We start from the raw sequence: 22,500 nt of genomic DNA, 5'->3' as shown, positions 1-22,500 counted from the left end.
CATGTTTTCATTGCATGTATTAGCTCTAGAATTACCACAGTTATCCAAGTAACTGTTAACGATCTAAGGAACCATAACTGATATAATGAGCCTTTTGCGGTTTCACTTTTAATGCGTGTGTACTTAGACATGCATGGCTTAATCTTTGAGACAAGCATATAACTACTGGCAGGATCAACCAGAATAATGTTTATATCTTTGATATATTTCATTTTCATATTGATATATAGAAAATAAATATTGCAAATATTTGTATAAATTAAAATATTAACGAATTTGGCCAATTATTATATGGCATTCAATATTCGTTCATTTATTAAAATATATATACATATATATATATATATATATATTTATAATATATCCCTCGGGTGCCCAACGCATACACCTCAGGGTATATTTTTTTCATGGCTTTTTCTTAAACCCTCGTTTGTGTTAGGGTATTTATATGAGCGGGCGGTCTTTTTATTTATATAAGCCTTCTTTAATATTTTTTTTAATAAAATACAATATTATGCATATATTTAATTCTAAAATATCTTTATATTTTCACATACAACAATTTGTATATATTCACATATATATATTTGCTTAATTTTATAATAAAATTATCGCATATGTATTTTGATAATAAATTTAAAATTTATTTTCTTTGTATATAAAAGTCTAGTTTTATATGATATAAAACTAAGCACTTTTTAATTTTCATATATTTATATATTTTCATATATATAGTTTATTCATATTTATTTATACAATAATAATAATAATAATATTACTACTATTATCATATACGTATATGAAATTAAATTTAATTCCATATACTTACTAGGATATAATAAAAAGAAATTTTTATTTGCCTAGAACCAGAAATTAACGATAATAATTGGAAACTTGTCAAATTATAATTTATAATAAGACGTAGACGCTTCAACGATATTATCTAGGTATACAATATAGTGTATATATAATATATAATATAGTATGTTATATTATATAGATAGGCTTACACCACCTACCATATATACCTTTTTGACCACACTTTCGTCAAGCTGGGTATTTATTTGCCTTCTTTCCCTCACCTAAAAATACTCATCGGTATTTTAGTATATTCATATAATATAAATAATATACTATATTGGTAGGACGACACCACCTACCCTATATACCTTTTTGAACACACTTTCGTCAAGCTGGGTATTTATTTGCCTTTTTACCCTCACCTAAATATACTCATCGGTATATTTCAGTATATTTTAGTATATCCATATGAATATGTATATCCATATCCATATCCATATGAAAATAATTTAATATTTCCATATTTATTATAATATAATAAATATTATTATATTATATATTATATGGTAGGCTATCCCCATCACCTACCATATATTTCATATACATATAAATATTTTCATATCCATATATATTTTTTTATATTCATATATTTTCATATATGTTATATGCATATGTATTCATAACCATATGCTCATATATTAATACTGGCGGTCTTCTGTTTAATATAATATTATTTTAATATTATATTGGTAGGCCGAACACCACCTACCCTATATACCTTTTTGAACACGGTTTCGTCAATCCGGTCATTTATTGTATGGGAAGTATGACTTTCCCACACATATTTGGATATCCATACGATTGCATATCCATATGAAAATATTTTTAATATTTTTAATATATTTTTAATATTTCCATATTTAATATAATATAATTAAATTATTATATTATATATTATATGGTAGGCTATCACCATCACCTACCATAAATTTCATATACATATAAATATTTTCATATCCATATATATTTTTTTATATTCATATATTTTCATATATGTTATATGCATATGTATTCATAACCATATGCTCATATATTAATACTGGCGGTCTTCTGTTTAATATAATATTATTTTAATATTATATTGGTAGGCCGAACACCACCTACCCTATATACCTTTTTGAACACGATTTCGTCAATCCGGTCATTTATTGTATGGGAAGTATGACTTTCCCACACATATTTGGATATCCATACGATTGCATATCCATATGAAAATATTTTTAATATTTTTAATATATTTTTAATATTTCCATATTTAATATAATATAATTAAATTATTATATTATATATTATATGGTAGGCTATCACCATCACCTACCATATATTTCATATAAATATAAATATTTTCATATCCATATATATTTTTTTATATTCATATATTTTCATATATGTTATATGCATATGTATTCATAACCATATGCTTATATATTAATACTGGCGGTCTTCTGTTTAATATAATATTATTTTAATATTATATTGGCAGGCTGAACACCACCTACCCTATATACCTTTTTGAACACGGTTTCGTCAATCCGGTCATTTATTGTATGGGAAGTATGACTTTCCCACACATATTTGGATATCCATACGATTGCATATCCATATGAAAATATTTTTAATATTTTTAATATATTTTTAATATTTCCATATTTAATATAATATAATTAAATTATTATATTATGTTATATGCATATGTATTCATAACCATATGCTCATATATTAATACTGGCGGTCTTCTGTTTAATATAATATTATTTTAATATTATATTGGTAGGCCGAACACCACCTACCCTATATACCTTTTTGAACACGGTTTCGTCAATCCGGTCATTTATTGTATGGGAAGTATGACTTTCCCACACATATTTGGATATCCATACGATTGCATATCCATATGAAAATATTTTTAATATTTTTAATATATTTTTAATATTTCCATATTTAATATAATATAATTAAATTATTATATTATATATTATATGGTAGGCTATCACCATCACCTACCATATATTTCATATACATATAAATATTTTCATATCCATATATATTTTTTTTATATTCATATATTTTCATATATGTTATATGCATATGTATTCATAACCATATGCTTATATATTAATACTGGCGGTCTTCTGTTTAATATAATATTATTTTAATATTATATTGGCAGGCTGAACACCACCTACCCTATATACCTTTTTGAACACGGTTTCGTCAATCCGGTCATTTATTGTATGGGAAGTATGACTTTCCCACACATATTTGGATATCCATACGATTGCATATCCATATGAAAATATTTTTAATATTTTTAATATATTTTTAATATTTCCATATTTAATATAATATAATTAAATTATTATATTATATATTATATGGTAGGCTAACACCATCACCTACCATATATTCCATATACATATAAATATTTTCATATTCATATATATTTTTTTTATATATATTCATATATTTTCATATATGTTATATGCATATGTATTCATAACCATATGCTTATATATTAATACTGGCGATCTTCTGTTTAATATAATATTATTTTAATATTATATTGGTAGGCCGAACACCACCTACCCTATATACCTTTTTGAACACGGTTTCGTCAATCCGGTCATTTATCGTATAGGAAGTACGACTTTCCCACACATATTTGGATATCCATACGGTTGCATATCCATATGAAAATATTTTTAATATTTTTAATATTCGTGAGTTTTTAAATAGGGACAGAAGGAATCTCTTGAATTGAATCATGCGCGTCACTAATAAGATGACGAGGCATTTGGCTACCTATGCGAAAGTAATTCAACTCCCGCCGTCTTAAGGTTTAAGACTTATAACAATATATGTTTAATATTTTTAATATCCGTGAGGTTTTAAATAGGGACAGAAGGAATCTCTTGAATTGAATCATGCGCGTCACTAATAAGATGACGAGGCATTTGGCTACCTATGCGAAAGTAATTCAACTCCCGCCGTCTTAAGGTTTAAGACTTATAACAATATATGTTTAATATTTTTAATATCCGTGAGGTTTTAAATAGGGACAGAAGGAATCTCTTGAATTGAATCATGCGCGTCACTAATAAGATGACGAGGCATTTGGCTACCTATGCGAAAGTAATTCAACTCCCGCCGTCTTAAGGTTTAAGACTTATAACAATATATGTTTAATATTTTTAATATCCGTGAGGTTTTAAATAGGGACAGAAGGAATCTCTTGAATTGAATCATGCGCGTCACTAATAAGATGACAAGGCATTTGGCTACCTATGCGAAAGTAATTCAACTCCCGCCGTCTTAAGGTTTAAGACTTATAACAATATATGTTTAATATTTTTAATATCCGTGAGGTTTTAAATAGGGACAGAAGGAATCTCTTGAATTGAATCATGCGCGTCACTAATAAGATGACGAGGCATTTGGCTACCTATGCGAAAGTAATTCAACTCCCGCCGTCTTAAGGTTTAAGACTTATAACAATATATGTTTAATATTTTTAATATCCGTGAGGTTTTAAATAGGGACAGAAGGAATCTCTTGAATTGAATCATGCGCGTCACTAATAAGATGACGAGGCATTTGGCTACCTATGCGAAAGTAATTCAACTCCCGCCGTCTTAAGGTTTAAGACTTATAACAATATATGTTTAATATTTTTAATATCCGTGAGGTTTTAAATAGGGACAGTAGGAATCTCTTGAATTGAATCATGCGCGTCACTAATAAGATGACAAGGCATTTGGCTACCTATGCGAAAGTAATTCAACTCCCGCCGTCTTAAGGTTTAAGACTTATAACAATATATGTTTAATATTTTTAATATCCGTGAGGTTTTAAATAGGGACAGAAGGAATCTCTTGAATTGAATCATGCGCGTCACTAATAAGATGACGAGGCATTTGGCTACCTATGCGAAAGTAATTCAACTCCCGCCGTCTTAAGGTTTAAGACTTATAACAATATAAATGAAAAATATTATTTTCATTTTTCACGTCACTAATAAGATGACGAGGCATTTGGCTACCTAAACGAAAGTAATTCATCTTCCGCCGTTATAAGGTTTAAGACTTATAACAATATAAATGAAAAATATTATTTTCATTTTTCACGTCACTAATAAGATGACGAGGCATTTGGCTACCTAAACGAAAGTAATTCATCTTCCGCCGTTATAAGGTTTAAGACTTATAACAATATAAATGAAAAATATTATTTTCATTTTTCACGTCACTAATAAGATGACGAGGCATTTGGCTACCTAAACGAAAGTAATTCATCTTCCGCCGTTATAAGGTTTAAGACTTATAACAATATAAATGAAAAATATTATTTTCATTTTTCACGTCACTAATAAGATGACGAGGCATTTGGCTACCTAAACGAAAGTAATTCATCTTCCGCCGTTATAAGGTTTAAGACTTATAACAATATAAATGAAAAATATTATTTTCATTTTTCACGTCACTAATAAGATGACGAGGCATTTGGCTACCTAAACGAAAGTAATTCAACTCCCGCCGTCTTAAGGTTTAAGACTTATAACAATATAAATGAAAAATATTATTTTCATTTTTCACGTCACTAATAAGATGACGAAACAGTTAGTAGGCCACAATTAGTAGGGAAACGTGGACAACCCGTGATAAATCCTTATATGCTTTCTTAGATATAGCATATAAAGATTTTTTATACTAAATATACATATTTACACATGCATATTTACATTTTTTTTATATTTCGAATCATCAAGCAAAGGATAAGCTTCAGTGGATCGCAGTATGGCAGCTGCTCAACCACTTACAACACCTTGCCCGTTACAAAAGTCGTTTACAATTGATTCTAGGCTTTGTCATTGTATTAAATAATGTTTTCATATGTAACTAGCATGGCATCAGGTGATCAAAGATCCTCCCAATTTACTATGTTACAAATTACATTGGCATCACATCCATTGTCGTTTAAAATATAAATAATAAACTTTAAATGGTTTAGAAGCCATACAATGCAAATTGCCCCTTATTTATCATTGCAGTCCAGCACGGATACGACCTTAGAGGCGTTCAGGCATAATCCAACGGACGTAGCGTCATACCACTGTTCGCTCGAACAAGTATTGTGCCATTGGTCCGTACCTGCGGTTCCTCTCGTACTACGCAGGAATGCTGTCGCAACAACGTTTTGTCATTAGTAGGGTAAAACTAACCTGTCTCACGACGGTCTAAACCCAGCTCACGTTCCCTTGCATGGGTGAACAATCCAACGCTTGGTGAATTTTGCTTCACAATGATAGGAAGAGCCGACATCGAAGGATCAAAAAGCGACGTCGCTATGAACGCTTGGCCGCCACAAGCCAGTTATCCCTATGGTAACTTTTCTGACACCTCTTGTTAAAAACTCTTTAAACCAAAAGGATCGATAGGCCGAGCTTTTGCTGTCCCTGTGTGTACTGAACACCGAGATCAAGTCAGCATTTGCCCTTTTGCTCTATGTGTGGTTTCTGTCCGCACTGAGCTGGCCTTGGGACACCTCCGTTATTATTTGAGAGATGTACCGCCCCAGTCAAACTCCCTACCTGGCAATGTCCTTGAATTGGATCATACCTGAGTAATTGGAGTTATACCAAATTTTCAAATCGATAATACATGAATGCATCTCTCATTAAAGAATTTGTTTGCGATTATATAACAAACTCGTGATACTTTGATCAAGAAGCTTGCATCAAAACCCAATACCATAAGATATAATAAATATATCCGTATAATGGCTAGGAAATGATACACGTTCCATTTAATCAAGTAAGTAAGGAAACAATAAGAGTAGTGGTATTTCATTGTCGATACCAAACCGAAGTCTAATATCTCCCACTTATTCTACACCTCTTATGTCTCCTTACACTGCCAGATTAGAGTCAAGCTCAAAAGGGTCTTCTTTCCCCGCTAATTATTCCAAGCCCGTTCCCTTGGCTGTGGTTTCGCTAGATAGTAGATAGGGACAGAAGGAATCTCGTTAATCCATTCATGCGCGTCACTAATTAGATGACGAGGCATTTGGCTACCTTAAGAGAGTCATAGTTACTCCCGCCGTTGACCCGCGCTTACTTGAATTTCTTCACTTTGACATTCAGAGCACTGGGCAGAAATCACATTGTGTCAACACCCGCTAGGGCCATCACAATGCTTTGTTTTAATTAGACAGTCGGATTCCCCAAGTCCGTGCCAGTTCTGAATTGATTGTTAATTGATAATCGTTATAATTAATAAGAACTAATTGGTTTGACCCAACTAGTATTCTTAAAAATTTTAGCAAGAAAGTTCCACAATTGGATACGTAACTAAACTATCCGGGGAACAAGTTACAACCATAAATGATTATAACTCTATTTACCCAGAACGAGCACATAAACCATATTATTGTTTCCCAATCAAGCCCGACTATCTCAATCTTCAGAGCCAATCCTTATCCCGAAGTTACGGATCTAATTTGCCGACTTCCCTTACCTACATTATTCTATCGACTAGAGACTCTTCACCTTGGAGACCAGCTGCGGATATTGGTACGGCCTGTTGAGAAGTTTGCGTATCCCCACCATAAATTTTCAAGGTCCGAGGAGAAAATATCGACACAACAGTATATGTCATGCTCTTCTAGCCCATCTACCATATCTCTCTGCGAAAGACTTCCATGGTAGTACGACTATAAAACAGAAAAGAAAACTCTTCCGATATCTCTCGACGGCTTCTTTATGGTCGTTCCTGTTGCCAGGATGAGCACGAGGCCCATATTTAATAACAAACGGATACTCAACAGGTTACGGAATTGGAACCGTATTCCCTTTCGTTCAAAATTATTCAAGTATATAATTTTCACAATAATTGTAATATTTATTTTTACTTGAAAATTTTCGGCTTTCGCCTTGAACTTAGGACCGACTAACTCGTGATCAACCACTGTTCACACGAAACCCTTCTCCACTTCAGTCCTCCAAGGTCTCATTCGATTATTTGCTACTACCACCAAGATCTGTACCAATAGCAGCTCCATGCAGGCTTACGCCAAACACTTCTACGCATACCATTGTACCTTCCTACTCACTAAAGTTTCAAAATTTATATTACAAGTAATATAAATCATCTACTTTAGCGGTAATGTATAGGTATACAACTTAAGCGCCATCCATTTTAAGGGCTAGTTGCTTCGGCAGGTGAGTTGTTACACACTCCTTAGCGGATTTCGACTTCCATGATCACCGTCCTGCTGTTTTAAGCAACCAACGCCTTTCATGGTTTCTGCATGAGTTGTTAATTTGGGCACCGTAACATTACGTTTGGTTCATCCCACAGCGCCAGTTCTGCTTACCAAAAGTGGCCCACTGGGCACATTATATCATAACCTTAAACTTCATATCAAGAAAGTTAAGGTTCTTACCCATTTAAAGTTTGAGAATAGGTTAAGATCGTTTCGACCCTAAGGCCTCTAATCATTCGCTTTACCAGATAAGATTATTTTATATAACATTAAAATGCACCAGCTATCCTGAGGGAAACTTCGGAAGGAACCAGCTACTAGATGGTTCGATTGGTCTTTCGCCCCTATACTCAATTCTGACAATCGATTTGCACGTCAGAACTGTTTCGGTCTTCCATCAGGGTTTCCCCTGACTTCAACCTGATCAAGTATAGTTCACCATCTTTCGGGTCACAGCATATCTGCTCAAGGTACGTTCCAGTTAGAGGTATAAATAATATAAATATTATTATACATAACTATATAGAACGCCCCGGGATTGTGTTAATTAACTATAAAATAGTTAAAAAACTAATCCCATTAATAGTCAAGTTAATTACGCTATTAGGTTTATATCCCAATAACTTGCACATATGTTAGACTCCTTGGTCCGTGTTTCAAGACGGGTCCCGAAGGTATCCTGAATCTTTCGCATTGTTAATCATACAAGTGCATATAATAAACACAAAAATCAATGATAATTATGCCATTATATAATTCCGAAAAATTAACGCACTGTATTCTTATTAATCTATCAACACTTTATCAAATTAATGACATTTATCCTATGTTAAAATGCAAGCATAATAATTTGAATAAACTATAAGTCATATTTTATGATAAATTATATATGTTAATAGATTACAATGTCCTTATATGGAAAAAATGCACACTATTTCTATAATATTATTTAAATATTATAACTTTAATGATGAATTTTCCATAATGGATATTCAGGTTCATCGGGCTTAACCTCTAAGCAGTTTCACGTACTATTTAACTCTCTATTCAGAGTTCTTTTCAACTTTCCCTCACGGTACTTGTTTACTATCGGTCTCATGGTTATATTTAGTTTTAGATGGAGTTTACCACCCACTTAGTGCTGCACTATCAAGCAACACGACTCTTTGGAAACATCATCTAGTAATCATTAACGTTATACGGGCCTGGCACCCTCTATGGGTAAATGGCCTCATTTAAGAAGGACTTAAATCGTTAATTTCTCATACTAGAATATTGACGCTCCATACACTGCATCTCACATTTGCCATATAGACAAAGTGACTTAGTGCTGAACTGATTTCTTTTCGCTCGCCGCTACTAAGAAAATCCTTGTTAGTTTCTTTTCCTCCCCTAATTAATATGCTTAAATTCAGGGGGTAGTCCCATATGAGTTGAGGTTGTATAAAGCAATGTATATATATATAAACAATATATCTCTATGAAGAACAATATATTTGATATATTTTCAATTTTCGCATCTTTAAATAAGAGACAATTCTAGTTAAAAAAAATTTAATTTTTTTTATGCTAGACATTTCTCAGTATTATTTGAATTGAAAAAAGAAAGAATTGTATATCTTCATTTTTTCTTTTATAAATATTTGAGATAATTGCTTTTATATTTAATATTATGAATATATAAATATATCCAATAATATACCATATGCATATCATTATAAAAATATATAATAATAAGCAACTTTATTAGCATAGTCTTACAACCCTCAACCATATGTAGTCCAAGCAGCACTATAAAATTAATTAAAGTACATAACAGCATGGACTGCGATATGCGTTCAAAATGTCGATGTTCATGTGTCCTGCAGTTCACACGATGACGCACAGTTTGCTGCGTTCTTCATCGACCCATGAGCCGAGTGATCCACCGCTTAGAGTTTTATAAATATATATAAATATACAATTCGTCAATTATGTTTTTATTGAAAGAAATTAAAAATACACCATTTAACTGGCATATATCAATTCCTTCAATAAAGTTATTTTTATACCTAAAATAATTGTTGCGAAATGTCTTAGTTTTATATAATCAATATAAATATAATTTATATTGTTTTAATATTATATAAAGCATTAACCTGTATATCAGGTACAACAATGTATATTTTAGGTGTTGCATTTATCAATGTATGCGCATAATTTAATATGAACAATACATCACGCAACGCATGTATATTAATTAAATATACACGCAATTTATATTGAAGACAACAAATGGTCTATATATTCAATATAATATATATGTCTTTTATTTTTGGGTAATTTTTATTTATATATTTATATATAATAAATATTTTAATAACGGATAAGATTCATTCAATAATGATCCTTCCGCAGGTTCACCTACGGAAACCTTGTTACGACTTTTACTTCCTCTAAATAATCAAGTTCGGTCAACTTCTGCGAAACAACCGTAACACACAAGGCGTCACAGTGATCACGTCCGGAGACCTCACTAAATAATTCAATCGGTAGTAGCGACGGGCGGTGTGCACAAAGGGCAGGGACGTAATCAATGCGAGTTAATGACTCACACTTACTAGGAATTCCAAGTTCATGTGAACAGTTTCAGTTCACAATCCCAAGCATGAAAGTGGTTCAGCGGTTTACCCGGACCTCTCGGTCTAGGAAATACACGTTGATACTTTCATTGTAGCGCGCGTGCAGCCCAGGACATCTAAGGGCATCACAGACCTGTTATTGCTCAATCTCATTATTGCTAGACGCAATTTGTCCATTTAAGAAGCTAGTATCCTTATAATGGGACAAACCAACAGGTACGGCTCCACTTATATAAACACATTCAAACACAATAAACATTTTACTGCTACCATGAATGAAGGCTATATAAGCTTCAACACCATAATCCTGAAGATATCTATTTAATATATTTGAGTCTCGTTCGTTATCGGAATTAACCAGACAAATCACTCCACGAACTAAGAACGGCCATGCACCACCACCCATAGATTCGAGAAAGAGCTATCAATCTGTCTTACACACTTATGTTCGGACCTGGTAAGTTTTCCCGTGTTGAGTCAAATTAAGCCGCAGGCTCCACTCCTGGTGGTGCCCTTCCGTCAATTCCTTTAAGTTTCAGCTTTGCAACCATACTTCCCCCGGAGCCCAAAAGCTTTGGTTTCCCGGGAAGCGACTGAGAGAGCCATAAAAGTAGCTACACCCAATTGCTAGCTGGCATCGTTTATGGTTAGAACTAGGGCGGTATCTGATCGCCTTCGAACCTCTAACTTTCGTTCTTGATTAATGAAAACATCTTTGGCAAATGCTTTCGCTTAAGTTAGTCTTACGACGGTCCAAGAATTTCACCTCTCGCGTCGTAATACTAATGCCCCCAAACTGCTTCTATTAATCATTACCTCTTGATCTGAAAACCAATGAAAGCAGAACAGAGGTCTTATTTCATTATCCCATGCACAGAATATTCAGGCATTTGAAGCCTGCTTTAAGCACTCTAATTTGTTCAAAGTAATTGTACCGGCCCACAATAACACTCGTTTAAGAGCACTAATGCAGGTTTTTAAATAGGAGGAACATATGAAAAAATACAAGTATTTAAACATATATAAGAACTCCACCGGTAATACGCTTACATACATAAAGGTATAGTACTAACTACAATTGTATGTTGTACTACCCGTATGAAGCACAAGTTCAACTACGAACGTTTTAACCGCAACAACTTTAATATACGCTATTGGAGCTGGAATTACCGCGGCTGCTGGCACCAGACTTGCCCTCCAATTGGTCCTTGTTAAAGGATTTAAAGTGTACTCATTCCAATTACAGGGCCTCGGATATGAGTCCTGTATTGTTATTTTTCGTCACTACCTCCCCGAGCTGGGAGTGGGTAATTTACGCGCCTGCTGCCTTCCTTAGATGTGGTAGCCGTTTCTCAGGCTCCCTCTCCGGAATCGAACCCTGATTCCCCGTTACCCGTTGCAACCATGGTAGTCCTAGATACTACCATCAAAAGTTGATAGGGCAGACATTTGAAAGATCTGTCGTCGGTACAAGACCATACGATCTGCATGTTATCTAGAGTTCAACCAATATAACGATCTTGCGATCGCTTGGTTTTAGCCTAATAAAAGCACATGTCCCATAAGGTTCATGTTTTCATTGCATGTATTAGCTCTAGAATTACCACAGTTATCCAAGTAACTGTTAACGATCTAAGGAACCATAACTGATATAATGAGCCTTTTGCGGTTTCACTTTTAATGCGTGTGTACTTAGACATGCATGGCTTAATCTTTGAGACAAGCATATAACTACTGGCAGGATCAACCAGAATAATGTTTATATCTTTGATATATTTCATTTTCATATTGATATATAGAAAATAAATATTGCAAATATTTGTATAAATTAAAATATTAACGAATTTGGCCAATTATTATATGGCATTCAATATTCGTTCATTTATTAAAATATATATACATATATATATATATATATATATTTATAATATATCCCTCGGGTGCCCAACGCATACACCTCAGGGTATATTTTTTTCATGGCTTTTTCTTAAACCCTCGTTTGTGTTAGGGTATTTATATGAGCGGGCGGTCTTTTTATTTATATAAGCCTTCTTTAATATTTTTTTTAATAAAATACAATATTATGCATATATTTAATTCTAAAATATCTTTATATTTTCACATACAACAATTTGTATATATTCACATATATATATTTGCTTAATTTTATAATAAAATTATCGCATATGTATTTTGATAATAAATTTAAAATTTATTTTCTTTGTATATAAAAGTCTAGTTTTATATGATATAAAACTAAGCACTTTTTAATTTTCATATATTTATATATTTTCATATATATAGTTTATTCATATTTATTTATACAATAATAATAATAATAATATTACTACTATTATCATATACGTATATGAAATTAAATTTAATTCCATATACTTACTAGGATATAATAAAAAGAAATTTTTATTTGCCTAGAACCAGAAATTAACGATAATAATTGGAAACTTGTCAAATTATAATTTATAATAAGACGTAGACGCTTCAACGATATTATCTAGGTATACAATATAGTGTATATATAATATATAATATAGTATGTTATATTATATAGATAGGCTTACACCACCTACCATATATACCTTTTTGACCACACTTTCGTCAAGCTGGGTATTTATTTGCCTTCTTTCCCTCACCTAAAAATACTCATCGGTATTTTAGTATATTCATATAATATAAATAATATACTATATTGGTAGGACGACACCACCTACCCTATATACCTTTTTGAACACACTTTCGTCAAGCTGGGTATTTATTTGCCTTTTTACCCTCACCTAAATATACTCATCGGTATATTTCAGTATATTTTAGTATATCCATATGAATATGTATATCCATATCCATATCCATATGAAAATAATTTAATATTTCCATATTTATTATAATATAATAAATATTATTATATTATATATTATATGGTAGGCTATCCCCATCACCTACCATATATTTCATATACATATAAATATTTTCATATCCATATATATTTTTTTATATTCATATATTTTCATATATGTTATATGCATATGTATTCATAACCATATGCTCATATATTAATACTGGCGGTCTTCTGTTTAATATAATATTATTTTAATATTATATTGGTAGGCCGAACACCACCTACCCTATATACCTTTTTGAACACGGTTTCGTCAATCCGGTCATTTATTGTATGGGAAGTATGACTTTCCCACACATATTTGGATATCCATACGATTGCATATCCATATGAAAATATTTTTAATATTTTTAATATATTTTTAATATTTCCATATTTAATATAATATAATTAAATTATTATATTATATATTATATGGTAGGCTATCACCATCACCTACCATAAATTTCATATACATATAAATATTTTCATATCCATATATATTTTTTTATATTCATATATTTTCATATATGTTATATGCATATGTATTCATAACCATATGCTCATATATTAATACTGGCGGTCTTCTGTTTAATATAATATTATTTTAATATTATATTGGTAGGCCGAACACCACCTACCCTATATACCTTTTTGAACACGATTTCGTCAATCCGGTCATTTATTGTATGGGAAGTATGACTTTCCCACACATATTTGGATATCCATACGATTGCATATCCATATGAAAATATTTTTAATATTTTTAATATATTTTTAATATTTCCATATTTAATATAATATAATTAAATTATTATATTATATATTATATGGTAGGCTATCACCATCACCTACCATATATTTCATATAAATATAAATATTTTCATATCCATATATATTTTTTTATATTCATATATTTTCATATATGTTATATGCATATGTATTCATAACCATATGCTTATATATTAATACTGGCGGTCTTCTGTTTAATATAATATTATTTTAATATTATATTGGCAGGCTGAACACCACCTACCCTATATACCTTTTTGAACACGGTTTCGTCAATCCGGTCATTTATTGTATGGGAAGTATGACTTTCCCACACATATTTGGATATCCATACGATTGCATATCCATATGAAAATATTTTTAATATTTTTAATATATTTTTAATATTTCCATATTTAATATAATATAATTAAATTATTATATTATGTTATATGCATATGTATTCATAACCATATGCTCATATATTAATACTGGCGGTCTTCTGTTTAATATAATATTATTTTAATATTATATTGGTAGGCCGAACACCACCTACCCTATATACCTTTTTGAACACGGTTTCGTCAATCCGGTCATTTATTGTATGGGAAGTATGACTTTCCCACACATATTTGGATATCCATACGATTGCATATCCATATGAAAATATTTTTAATATTTTTAATATATTTTTAATATTTCCATATTTAATATAATATAATTAAATTATTATATTATATATTATATGGTAGGCTATCACCATCACCTACCATATATTTCATATACATATAAATATTTTCATATCCATATATATTTTTTTATATTCATATATTTTCATATATGTTATATGCATATGTATTCATAACCATATGCTTATATATTAATACTGGCGGTCTTCTGTTTAATATAATATTATTTTAATATTATATTGGCAGGCTGAACACCACCTACCCTATATACCTTTTTGAACACGGTTTCGTCAATCCGGTCATTTATTGTATGGGAAGTATGACTTTCCCACACATATTTGGATATCCATACGATTGCATATCCATATGAAAATATTTTTAATATTTTTAATATATTTTTAATATTTCCATATTTAATATAATATAATTAAATTATTATATTATATATTATATGGTAGGCTAACACCATCACCTACCATATATTCCATATACATATAAATATTTTCATATTCATATATATTTTTTTATATATATTCATATATTTTCATATATGTTATATGCATATGTATTCATAACCATATGCTTATATATTAATACTGGCGATCTTCTGTTTAATATAATATTATTTTAATATTATATTGGTAGGCCGAACACCACCTACCCTATATACCTTTTTGAACACGGTTTCGTCAATCCGGTCATTTATCGTATAGGAAGTACGACTTTCCCACACATATTTGGATATCCATACGGTTGCATATCCATATGAAAATATTTTTAATATTTTTAATATTCGTGAGTTTTTAAATAGGGACAGAAGGAATCTCTTGAATTGAATCATGCGCGTCACTAATAAGATGACGAGGCATTTGGCTACCTATGCGAAAGTAATTCAACTCCCGCCGTCTTAAGGTTTAAGACTTATAACAATATATGTTTAATATTTTTAATATCCGTGAGGTAATTGAATCATGCGCGTCACTAATAAGATGACGAGGCATTTGGCTACCTATGCGAAAGTAATTCAACTCCCGCCGTCTTAAGGTTTAAGACTTATAACAATATATGTTTAATATTTTTAATATCCGTGAGGTTTTAAATAGGGACAGAAGGAATCTCTTGAATTGAATCATGCGCGTCACTAATAAGATGACGAGGCATTTGGCTACCTATGCGAAAGTAATTCAACTCCCGCCGTCTTAAGGTTTAAGACTTATAACAATATATGTTTAATATTTTTAATATCCGTGAGGTTTTAAATAGGGACAGAAGGAATCTCTTGAATTGAATCATGCGCGTCACTAATAAGATGACAAGGCATTTGGCTACCTATGCGAAAGTAATTCAACTCCCGCCGTCTTAAGGTTTAAGACTTATAACAATATATGTTTAATATTTTTAATATCCGTGAGGTTTTAAATAGGGACAGAAGGAATCTCTTGAATTATGCGCGTCACTAATAAGATGACGAGGCATTTGGCTACCTATGCGAAAGTAATTCAACTCCCGCCGTCTTAAGGTTTAAGACTTATAACAATATATGTTTAATATTTTTAATATCCGTGAGGTTTTAAATAGGGACAGAAGGAATCTCTTGAATTGAATCATGCGCGTCACTAATAAGATGACGAGGCATTTGGCTACCTATGCGAAAGTAATTCAACTCCCGCCGTCTTAAGGTTTAAGACTTATAACAATATATGTTTAATATTTTTAATATCCGTGAGGTTTTAAATAGGGACAGTAGGAATCTCTTGAATTGAATCATGCGCGTCACTAATAAGATGACAAGGCATTTGGCTACCTATGCGAAAGTAATTCAACTCCCGCCGTCTTAAGGTTTAAGACTTATAACAATATATGTTTAATATTTTTAATATCCGTGAGGTTTTAAATAGGGACAGAAGGAATCTCTTGAATTGAATCATGCGCGTCACTAATAAGATAACGAGGCATTTGGCTACCTATGCGAAAGTAATTCAACTCCCGCCGTCTTAAGGTTTAAGACTTATAACAATATAAATGAAAAATATTATTTTCATTTTTCACGTCACTAATAAGATGACGAGGCATTTGGCTACCTAAACGAAAGTAATTCATCTTCCGCCGTTATAAGGTTTAAGACTTATAACAATATAAATGAAAAATATTATTTTCATTTTTCACGTCACTAATAAGATGACGAGGCATTTGGCTACCTAAACGAAAGTAATTCATCTTCCGCCGTTATAAGGTTTAAGACTTATAACAATATAAATGAAAAATATTATTTTCATTTTTCACGTCACTAATAAGATGACGAGGCATTTGGCTACCTAAACGAAAGTAATTCATCTTCCGCCGTTATAAGGTTTAAGACTTATAACAATATAAATGAAAAATATTATTTTCATTTTTCACGTCACTAATAAGATGACGAGGCATTTGATTTGGCTACCTAAACGAAAGTAATTCATCTTCCGCCGTTATAAGGTTTAAGACTTATAACAATATAAATGAAAAATATTATTTTCATTTTTCACGTCACTAATAAGATGACGAGGCATTTGGCTACCTAAACGAAAGTAATTCAACTCCCGCCGTCTTAAGGTTTAAGACTTATAACAATATAAATGAAAAATATTATTTTCATTTTTCACGTCACTAATAAGATGACGAAACAGTTAGTAGGCCACAATTAGTAGGGAAACGTGGACAACCCGTGATAAATCCTTATATGCTTTCTTAGATATAGCATATAAAGATTTTTTATACTAAATATACATATTTACACATGCATATTTACATTTTTTTTATATTTCGAATCATCAAGCAAAGGATAAGCTTCAGTGGATCGCAGTATGGCAGCTGCTCAACCACTTACAACACCTTGCCCGTTACAAAAGTCGTTTACAATTGATTCTAGGCTTTGTCATTGTATTAAATAATGTTTTCATATGTAACTAGCATGGCATCAGGTGATCAAAGATCCTCCCAATTTACTATGTTACAAATTACATTGGCATCACATCCATTGTCGTTTAAAATATAAATAATAAACTTTAAATGGTTTAGAAGCCATACAATGCAAATTGCCCCTTATTTATCATTGCAGTCCAGCACGGATACGACCTTAGAGGCGTTCAGGCATAATCCAACGGACGTAGCGTCATACCACTGTTCGCTCGAACAAGTATTGTGCCATTGGTCCGTACCTGCGGTTCCTCTCGTACTACGCAGGAATGCTGTCGCAACAACGTTTTGTCATTAGTAGGGTAAAACTAACCTGTCTCACGACGGTCTAAACCCAGCTCACGTTCCCTTGCATGGGTGAACAATCCAACGCTTGGTGAATTTTGCTTCACAATGATAGGAAGAGCCGACATCGAAGGATCAAAAAGCGACGTCGCTATGAACGCTTGGCCGCCACAAGCCAGTTATCCCTATGGTAACTTTTCTGACACCTCTTGTTAAAAACTCTTTAAACCAAAAGGATCGATAGGCCGAGCTTTTGCTGTCCCTGTGTGTACTGAACACCGAGATCAAGTCAGCATTTGCCCTTTTGCTCTATGTGTGGTTTCTGTCCGCACTGAGCTGGCCTTGGGACACCTCCGTTATTATTTGAGAGATGTACCGCCCCAGTCAAACTCCCTACCTGGCAATGTCCTTGAATTGGATCATACCTGAGTAATTGGAGTTATACCAAATTTTCAAATCGATAATACATGAATGCATCTCTCATTAAAGAATTTGTTTGCGATTATATAACAAACTCGTGATACTTTGATCAAGAAGCTTGCATCAAAACCCAATACCATAAGATATAATAAATATATCCGTATAATGGCTAGGAAATGATACACGTTCCATTTAATCAAGTAAGTAAGGAAACAATAAGAGTAGTGGTATTTCATTGTCGATACCAAACCGAAGTCTAATATCTCCCACTTATTCTACACCTCTTATGTCTCCTTACACTGCCAGATTAGAGTCAAGCTCAAAAGGGTCTTCTTTCCCCGCTAATTATTCCAAGCCCGTTCCCTTGGCTGTGGTTTCGCTAGATAGTAGATAGGGACAGAAGGAATCTCGTTAATCCATTCATGCGCGTCACTAATTAGATGACGAGGCATTTGGCTACCTTAAGAGAGTCATAGTTACTCCCGCCGTTGACCCGCGCTTACTTGAATTTCTTCACTTTGACATTCAGAGCACTGGGCAGAAATCACATTGTGTCAACACCCGCTAGGGCCATCACAATGCTTTGTTTTAATTAGACAGTCGGATTCCCCAAGTCCGTGCCAGTTCTGAATTGATTGTTAATTGATAATCGTTATAATTAATAAGAACTAATTGGTTTGACCCAACTAGTATTCTTAAAAATTTTAGCAAGAAAGTTCCACAATTGGATACGTAACTAAACTATCCGGGGAACAAGTTACACCCATAAATGATTATAACTCTATTTACCCAGAACGAGCACATAAACCATATTATTGTTTCCCAATCAAGCCCGACTATCTCAATCTTCAGAGCCAATCCTTATCCCGAAGTTACGGATCTAATTTGCCGACTTCCCTTACCTACATTATTCTATCGACTAGAGACTCTTCACCTTGGAGACCAGCTGCGGATATTGGTACGGCCTGTTGAGAAGTTTGCGTATCCCCACCATAAATTTTCAAGGTCCGAGGAGAAAATATCGACACAACAGTATATGTCATGCTCTTCTAGCCCATCTACCATATCTCTCTGCGAAAGACTTCCATGGTAGTACGACTATAAAACAGAAAAGAAAACTCTTCCGATATCTCTCGACGGCTTCTTTATGGTCGTTCCTGTTGCCAGGATGAGCACGAGGCCCATATTTAATAACAAACGGATACTCAACAGGTTACGGAATTGGAACCGTATTCCCTTTCGTTCAAAATTATTCAAGTATATAATTTTCACAATAATTGTAATATTTATTTTTACTTGAAAATTTTCGGCTTTCGCCTTGAACTTAGGACCGACTAACTCGTGATCAACCACTGTTCACACGAAACCCTTCTCCACTTCAGTCCTCCAAGGTCTCATTCGATTATTTGCTACTACCACCAAGATCTGTACCAATAGCAGCTCCATGCAGGCTTACGCCAAACACTTCTACGCATACCATTGTACCTTCCTACTCACTAAAGTTTCAAAATTTATATTACAAGTAATATAAATCATCTACTTTAGCGGTAATGTATAGGTATACAACTTAAGCGCCATCCATTTTAAGGGCTAGTTGCTTCGGCAGGTGAGTTGTTACACACTCCTTAGCGGATTTCGACTTCCATGATCACCGTCCTGCTGTTTTAAGCAACCAACGCCTTTCATGGTTTCTGCATGAGTTGTTAATTTGGGCACCGTAACATTACGTTTGGTTCATCCCACAGCGCCAGTTCTGCTTACCAAAAGTGGCCCACTGGGCACATTATATCATAACCTTAAAGTTCATATCACGAGAGTTAAGTGTCTTACCCATTTAAAGTTTGAGAATAGGTTAAGATCGTTTCGACCCTAAGGCCTCTAATCATTCGCTTTACCAGATAAGATTATTTTATATAACATTAAAATGCACCAGCTATCCTGAGGGAAACTTCGGAAGGAACCAGCTACTAGATGGTTCGATTGGTCTTTCGCCCCTATACTCAATTCTGACAATCGATTTGCACGTCAGAACTGTTTCGGTCTTCCATCAGGGTTTCCCCTGACTTCAACCTGATCAAGTATAGTTCACCATCTTTCGGGTCACAGCATATCTGCTCAAGGTACGTTCCAGTTAGAGGCATAAATAATATAAATATTATTATACATAACTATATAGAACTCCGCGGGCTTGTGTTAATTAACTATAAAATAGTTAAAAAACTAATCCCATTAATAGTCAAGTTAATTACGCTATTAGGTTTATATCCCAATAACTTGCACATATGTTAGACTCCTTGGTCCGTGTTTCAAGACGGGTCCCGAAGGTATCCTGAATCTTTCGCATTGTTAATCATACAAGTGCATATAATAAACACAAAAATCAATGATAATTATGCCATTATATAATTCCCACAACTTCACGCACTGTATTCTTATTACTCTATCACCCATTTATCAAATTAATGACATTTATCCTATGTTAAAATGCAAGCATAATAATTTGAATAAACTATAAGTCATATTTTATGATAAATTATATATGTTAATAGATTACAATGTCCTTATATGGAAAAAATGCACACTATTTCTATAATATTATTTAAATATTATAACTTTAATGATGAATTTTCCATAATGGATATTCAGGTTCATCGGGCTTAACCTCTAAGCAGTTTCACGTACTATTTAACTCTCTATTCAGAGTTCTTTTCAACTTTCCCTCACGGTACTTGTTTACTATCGGTCTCATGGTTATATTTAGTTTTAGATGGAGTTTACCACCCACTTAGTGCTGCACTATCAAGCAACACGACTCTTTGGAAACATCATCTAGTAATCATTAACGTTATACGGGCCTGGCACCCTCTATGGGTAAATGGCCTCATTTAAGAAGGACTTAAATCGTTAATTTCTCATACTAGAATATTGACGCTCCATACACTGCATCTCACATTTGCCATATAGACAAAGTGACTTAGTGCTGAACTGATTTCTTTTCGCTCGCCGCTACTAAGAAAATCCTTGTTAGTTTCTTTTCCTCCCCTAATTAATATGCTTAAATTCAGGGGGTAGTCCCATATGAGTTGAGGTTGTATAAAGCAATGTATATATATATAAACAATATATCTCTATGAAGAACAATATATTTGATATATTTTCAATTTTCGCATCTTTAAATAAGAGACAATTCTAGTTAACAAAATTTAATTTTTTTATGCTAGTCATTGCTCCGTCTTATTGGAATATAAAAAAGAAAGAATTGTATATCTTCATTTTTTCTTTTATAAATATTTGAGATATTGCTTGTATATTTAATATTATGAATATATAATTATATCAAAGAATACACCATATCCATATCATTATAAAATATATAATAATAAGCAACTTTATTAGCATAGTCTTACAACCCTCAACCATATGTAGTCCAAGCAGCACTATAAAATTAATTAAAGTACATAACAGCATGGACTGCGATATGCGTTCAAAATGTCGATGTTCATGTGTCCTGCAGTTCACACGATGACGCACAGTTTGCTGCGTTCTTCATCGACCCATGAGCCGAGTGATCCACCGCTTAGAGTTTTATAAATATATATAAATATACAATTCGTCAATTATGTTTTTATTGAAAGAAATTAAAAATACACCATTTAACTGGCATATATCAATTCCTTCAATAAAGTTATTTTTATACTAAAATAATTGTTGCGAAATGTCTTAGTTTTATATAATCAATATAAATATA

General features: G+C 32.5%; 6 non-coding genes across 6 annotated transcripts in view; all 6 read right to left on the bottom strand.

The window, feature by feature from the left end:
- The window catches only part of LOC138927314 (small subunit ribosomal RNA), a 1,995-nt gene extending 1,810 nt beyond the window's left edge, over positions 1–185 (bottom strand). The window contains exon 1 of the ribosomal RNA XR_011443832.1: positions 1–185. This exon is cut by the window's left edge and continues 1,810 nt beyond it. This is a non-coding gene — a ribosomal RNA (small subunit ribosomal RNA).
- Positions 186–5,613: 5,428 nt separating this feature from the next.
- LOC138927318 (large subunit ribosomal RNA) lies at positions 5,614–9,563 on the bottom strand. The gene has a single exon (XR_011443836.1). It is a non-coding gene; the product is annotated as a large subunit ribosomal RNA (ribosomal RNA).
- Positions 9,564–9,881: 318 nt separating this feature from the next.
- LOC138927322 (5.8S ribosomal RNA) lies at positions 9,882–10,060 on the bottom strand. Its single transcript, XR_011443840.1, has one exon. It is a non-coding gene; the product is annotated as a 5.8S ribosomal RNA (ribosomal RNA).
- A 441-nt stretch (positions 10,061–10,501) lies between these two features.
- On the bottom strand, positions 10,502–12,496 carry LOC138927315 (small subunit ribosomal RNA). Its single transcript, XR_011443833.1, has one exon. It is a non-coding gene; the product is annotated as a small subunit ribosomal RNA (ribosomal RNA).
- Positions 12,497–17,894: 5,398 nt separating this feature from the next.
- Positions 17,895–21,844, bottom strand: LOC138927323 (large subunit ribosomal RNA). Its single transcript, XR_011443841.1, has one exon. It is a non-coding gene; the product is annotated as a large subunit ribosomal RNA (ribosomal RNA).
- A 314-nt stretch (positions 21,845–22,158) lies between these two features.
- Positions 22,159–22,337, bottom strand: LOC138927311 (5.8S ribosomal RNA). Its single transcript, XR_011443829.1, has one exon. It is a non-coding gene; the product is annotated as a 5.8S ribosomal RNA (ribosomal RNA).
- Between the last annotated feature and the right edge of the window lie 163 nt (positions 22,338–22,500).

The sequence above is a fragment of the Drosophila bipectinata genome, unplaced genomic scaffold, assembly GCF_030179905.1.
Source record: "Drosophila bipectinata strain 14024-0381.07 unplaced genomic scaffold, DbipHiC1v2 scaffold_219, whole genome shotgun sequence".
Taxonomy (NCBI): Eukaryota; Metazoa; Arthropoda; class Insecta; order Diptera; family Drosophilidae; genus Drosophila; species Drosophila bipectinata.
The sequence above is the reverse complement of the archived record's forward strand: the minus strand, read 5'-3'. Positions and strand labels throughout refer to the sequence as shown.